Source organism: Dipodomys spectabilis, unplaced genomic scaffold (assembly GCF_019054845.1).
Source record: "Dipodomys spectabilis isolate Male_0828 unplaced genomic scaffold, ASM1905484v1 ptg000053l, whole genome shotgun sequence".
NCBI lineage: Eukaryota > Metazoa > Chordata > Mammalia > Rodentia > Heteromyidae > Dipodomys > Dipodomys spectabilis.
The window spans coordinates 13880405-13885952 of record NW_024870730.1 but is presented as its reverse complement, the minus strand read 5'-3'; positions in this window follow the sequence as shown (position 1 = coordinate 13885952).

The window sequence follows — 5548 nt, the reverse complement described above, 5'->3', positions numbered from 1 at the left end:
TCCCTCCGCTCGCTCTCGCGTTCTGTCTCTGGCTCCCTCTCGCTCCGGTCCCATTTATGAAGCGCGGTCCCATCACGTGTTAATGAGCCTTTGTCCTGCCCTGGCAGCGGCGGCGGCACCGACTCCGCCGGGGAAACCGCGCGGGGAGGGAGCAGCGCGCGGCGCCCTCGGCTCCAAACTTTGCTGGCGCGGGGCCCCCCGCCGCGCCGCTGGCCCCGGGGCCCGAGGGGACTCGCCTCGGCGCAGCGCCCCCCCCCACACTCCCGGGGGACCCCCCGCGGCCACGACCCCACTCTCCGCCCAGATACCCGCACACCCTATCCAGCCCCAAAGGGGGCTCGTGCCGGCGCCGCCCCCGACCTCAGGGCCATTCATCACGCGCGCCCCGCCCGGCGCAGCTCCAGACACGTTGCGCGGAGGTCACGTCTGGGACAGCCGGGTGGGCCAGAAGGGGAAGGGGATCGCGAGGGGAGAAGCCTGCTGGGACACGCGGGGGCCCAGGGTGCAGCTTCGCCCCGTCCCCCTCCGGCCTCAGCCACAGGCCGCCCCCGCCTCCCCACCGCGGGAAGCACGGAGCCGGGCCCCGGGGCCGAGCGAAGCCTTGGGACCGCGCCGCGTCGCGCAGCCCCTGAGCCATTTGATACCTGGCTGCGCGCGGCCACCTGTCCTCCGCCCACGGGGCACCACCCAGCCCCACGCGGGGCGCCTTCTCCAGCCGCCGCCCCGGCCCCGCGCGACCACTCCGGCGAACCCCACCCTCCGATCCCTGGCGGCAAAACAGTTGGGCTCCGTGGGCGGCTGGCTCGGCGCCCCCCCCCCGGGCCCGGCGCGCCCCCTCCCCAGCCCCCCGGGGCCCCGCTCCCCGCACCTTCTCGCTAGAGGAGGACGCCCCTCTCCTCCAGGGCCGAGAGAGGGGGGCTCCTAGGATTTGGGGGCGGCTGCCACGAGCGCCCAGGGATGCGTGGTGCTCCGGGCGGCCGCGGCAGGAATTAGGGGACATGCTCGTTAATTGGTTCCACTATCAGCCGCCGTCTGCCTCCCGTGCGCACGGATCAGACCTTAATTGCTCTTTACATTTATCATGGAGAACTGCGAATCTCCAAACAAGCCCCCCCGCAGCGGCTTCGGCCGAGAAAGCGCCCCTCCTCTCTCCCTCCCTCCCGGGACCCAAGCCGCTCGTGGCGGCGGTCGTGCTTATTTAGACATCTTTATTTCTCTTGAGTTGGGTCTGGAAGGACCGCCTGGTTCCACCTGATGGAGCCACATCGCCTTGTTCGCAGAGACCCCGCCATGGGCGCTACGTTCCTTCCATGCGCGTTCGTGATTGCGGGCACCTTGTTGGGATTCAACGAAGTCTAGCCCAGACTGCTTCCCTTGCCGCCCACTTTGACCCATCTCCATTGCCCTCCAGCCCCTACCCGCAGCCCGACAGGAATAGCAATGTCTGGGCCCCGTATTTAGGGCCAGGTGGCATTCTGAATCAGGCTAATGGAGCTTCTCCAGGAAAGAAGGAACATTGGTGAACAGCAAGCTGCAGAGTGGGGAGTTCAAGGTCCCCCGGAGGAAAGAAAGCTTGCACTCTGCCTTGGACACATCAGGCCAACACTTAGCCTCCTGCTGGGCATTGGGGTCTTCCAAAATCCTCTTAGACTGCTTTAGGGCCAAGAAAGTCTCGCTTTCCCATGAAGGAAATGGCCACTTGAGAAGGAGTGCATGCAGAAGCATGTACACACACACACACACACACACACACACACACAAACTATTCATGTATATGTATATTTGTATATAGATTTCTATATGTGTTACATATTCATTCTAGGTAGGATGAACAGATGATTGATAGACAGACAGACAGACAGATAGATCTGACCCATACACAATTGGAAACATGATTGAGAGATGGGAGGAGAGATGTGGGAATCCTGTTGGGACTGGAAATCTGTGAGAACTCTACTTTACCATCTGTAGCCCATCTCTACTAAAAAAAAAAAAAAAAAAAAATCAGCTCTCTGGAGCTTTAAAGAGAGGGTAAGGACTTCAACTTCTTTGCCTTTTTCCTTCAAGGTTCATGTTTGTTAGGTTTTTACCCTCACCTCAAATCCCTAGCAGAAGGAAACATTTGTAAAGCTTTGCCTTCCTGGGGGCCTCCCAGGTTGTCACAAGAAGTGACTGCCAAGTCCCTGCTCCACCTGGCAGCATGAGTCCAAGAGACAGCTGGTAATTGAAAGGAAAGATCTAGCAGCTTTTGCTTTCAGTGTGATGGAGACATCTTTCCGTCACAGGACAATCTAGGGAGTGGATCCTGGGAACTGTCAGACCATAAGATTTCACCACCACCCCTAGCCAGGGTGAGTCTGCACTTGGGTGACACAGCTGTTTATCATCATCCAGGCATACCACCTGACATAGCCTGGTAGCACCCCTTATATGTCATTCTCCTACACATCAATCTACCTCGTGCTGGTTGATATCAAATCTGAAGGCGTGAACCACTTACAATCTGTGGAAGATGCTTCATGGAAATCGTGTCGTTCAACTCAGCCAACATCAACTTTCTTTTTCATAAAGAGGAGCAATAGAATTCTCATTCCTATTAGGGATACTGACAGCTTATGTGCATCTTAAAAATCATCCTAAATCTTCTTTTTAGCCTTAGAACATAACAGTATCCATTAGAAACTCTGAAGAAAAATAGGAGTCCTTAAAAATAGCGTAAATGACACTAAAACATATCAAAATACAAAGCTTAGCTAAACTACTTCCCAAAGGAAGATGCTCTTAGGGAAGAAACACAAAGACACAATGCCTCTGATCATAGAAAATATTTTTTAATTGAACTCCAGGAAGTGGAATTGTCTTGTGCTTTGTCTGTCCTTGGGGTGGGGGGACAAAAGGTGAGTAGCAGTGGTACTGGACTCTGTGTGGAAAATGAACTTGTGGGTGGGAATGGAAGGGAGCTAAGGGAGGGGTGACATCGTCCAAAATAAAAATGTACTCATTACTTGACTTGTGAAATGCTAACCCCTCGGCACATCACCTTTATAATTAATCAAGAAAAAGCATTAGAGCATTTTAAGCTTTTATCTGATTGTATCATATCTGTAATTAAGTGTATCCTATAGTAAATTGTTAGCTACTAGCTCTACCTGGGAAGTTTATTGTTATTTTTCCCCCTCTTGTATCCACTACCAAATGGTGGATCTTTTCACTGTATCCTATGAAAACCCAAGCAGAAACCTAGGATCTGAATGGCTAAAAATCTGTTGATTGTCTACAGTGACCCGTAGACCCACTCAATCATTAAGAATCAAATCAAGAAATAACTCCAGCAACGATAACTGTTATGCTTAATATTCTATCATTTCGATGGAGTGAGATCCTGACAGCTGGTGAATTGTACTGACTTTCCATTTAGAGCTCAGGGATAATGCTCAGTAATAGAGTCACAATTTGACTTGTGACCTGATACTTTATTGCTGTATGTGAATGCTTTGTTGAATGGAATGTGAATGCTTTGTTGTTTGGAAAGTGCTGTTTTTGTGGGTGTGTATGTATGTCTTTCAAATGTCATCTGTCCCAAGCCTAAGCTCATCAGGACATGGACTGATAGCCACAAAAGGACTGCACTGTTTCCCTCTGGGCTTGGGGAAACTGGGAGAGAGACAGGTAGCAGACATTACACAGGCACCATGCTCCTAGGTAGACTTTGTAAGGATCACTTTTATATGGGAAGGAATGATTTACTTCCTACATGTGGCTGCCTGTCTCCTGTACATCTGTGAGAGTCAGCAAGAATCAAAGGCAAGAGTTCAGTGTCCTTATTAGGAACATTCCATTGAGGACACATATATCATTTAAAACAAATCGTTGATCACTACAAATCTAGATCGAATTAGAACCTATGACCTTTTTGGGAAAGAACATGGCAGCCCATTAACTGGCTTCACTAGTTCCTTCAGTGCTAGGCTCTTTTATTTTTTAGATCTTTATCCTTTTAAAATTAGAACAGGGCTATGATGAGCCAATTTACTGCTGTTCTGTGTAATTTAGGTTATTCACTCTGAAACATAGAAGATGAGAGCACAGTTAACGCTGCCTATTTCCTCTTCAAAGGAAGGTCTCAATTCACAGTAGCCAATATGTTCATAGTTAGAGTGGACACAGAACACTGAGAAGTGTTCTGCCTCTATGAGAAAGCTGACCCATTCTCCAAAGTTTCTTCTTTGTTTTTTCTTTTTTTTTTTTTTGGGGGGGGGGGTTCTTTGTCGGTCATGGGGCTTGAACCCTGGGCTTGGGTGCTATCCCTCAGCTCTTCAGCTCAAGGTGAGTGCTGTACCGCTTGAGCCATAGCGCCACTTCCAGTTTTCTAATGGTTTATTGGAGATAAGAGTCTCACGGACTTTTCTGCCTGGGCTGGCTTTGAACTGTGATCCTTAGATCTCAGCCACCTGAGTAGCTAGGATTACAGGCATGAGCCACCGGCGCCCGGCCAAAGTTTCTTCTTTGACTGGTCATGGTTTTTGTAACACCTCTTTCCCACTCACTGAATGGGTAGGTAATAATCCCCTAGTTCAGGAAATAGTAAAGCCAAAATGTTACTCTGTTTGACAGTTTGGGGGCTTTGGCCCAAGTCTGGCCCTTGGAGTTGATTTGACATTTTCCATGTGATGCTCCCACCACAGGCCTGTAACACTCACTGATTAAAGATGTTTTTGGAATGATATTATGACTACATGATTTCATTCTCATTCAGAGCATTGCTTTAGAGTTTCAACAGCTGCTATTGGCTCTCCTTTGAAGCATGAGAGCATTCGGTTTTGCAGAGCCTCTGCTTTGTGCTCTCCATTGATGGGGTAAGTGCCAGTATTTCTGCAGACTTGCCAGGCAGGACTCTGTCAGTGTGAGATTTCACATCTTTGCTCCTATGACGCTCCTCCAGTAATGCAAGAAACCTAAAGAACCCCCTGTACCACTCCTACATGCTTCTCAAGAACCACAAGTTGATGATGAAGGAGAAGATTCTCACTTCACCATCAGAAATTAAACTTGATGAGTCAGCTCCAAGTGGAAAAGCTGGTTGCCAGGATAGAAAGTGAAGGAATGAGGGAGGGAAGAAGGGCGCTGGGCTTCTTTGACCTTGAGGGATGCTGTGTTGTATTAGGTTTGAATAAACAAAGACAGGGTCACTTCTTAGTGATCTCTCTGTACAACTAAATACATGCTCATTAGGACTTTATTTTTTTAATCCCTCCACCTTCTCACCTTCTTTCATTAAATCTCAATCTTGAACATCCCAGCTGAGCAGCAGCAGGGAAATGACAGGAAGGAATTTTTTTCTTTGTTCATATGTTTTGTTTTGTGTCGTGTCACCCAGCAAAGGATCGGTAATAAGGAGATGGATCATCCTTTCCTTTCAAGTCATATGAAGAGAATGGTCTAGCAGATAATAAACAAGCACATAGTATAAAACAATGGGGTGTGAGGAAACAGGTTAATAATAAAGCTTTTGTTCCCTTTGATTAAACTTACAAACTAGTCATCAGAA